Source organism: Bison bison, unplaced genomic scaffold, assembly GCF_000754665.1.
Source record: "Bison bison bison isolate TAMUID 2011002044 unplaced genomic scaffold, Bison_UMD1.0 scf7180017864256, whole genome shotgun sequence".
NCBI classification, from domain to species: domain Eukaryota; kingdom Metazoa; phylum Chordata; class Mammalia; order Artiodactyla; family Bovidae; genus Bison; species Bison bison.
The window spans coordinates 2,027,562-2,027,762 of NW_011494828.1; the positions used below are offsets into that span (position 1 = coordinate 2,027,562).

At 40.8% G+C, this 201-nt stretch overlaps 1 protein-coding gene across 2 annotated transcripts in view; it reads right to left on the reverse strand.

Moving 5' to 3' along the window:
• PIK3R3 (phosphoinositide-3-kinase, regulatory subunit 3 (gamma)) overlaps positions 1-201 on the reverse strand; it is a 109,522-nt gene that overhangs the window by 54,512 nt on the left and 54,809 nt on the right. The gene's annotated exons all lie outside the window — the stretch shown is intronic.

The window sequence follows — 201 nt, forward strand, 5'->3', positions numbered from 1 at the left end:
TGCCAAATTCAGACTGAAATTGAAGAAAGTAGGGAAAACCACTAGACCATTCAGGTATGACCTAAATCAAATCCCTTATGATTATACAGTGGAAGTGAGAAATAGATTTAAGGGCCTAGATATGAGAGATAGAGTGCCTGATGAACTATGGAATGAGGTTCGTGACATTGTACAGGAGGCAGGGATCAAGACCATCCCCAT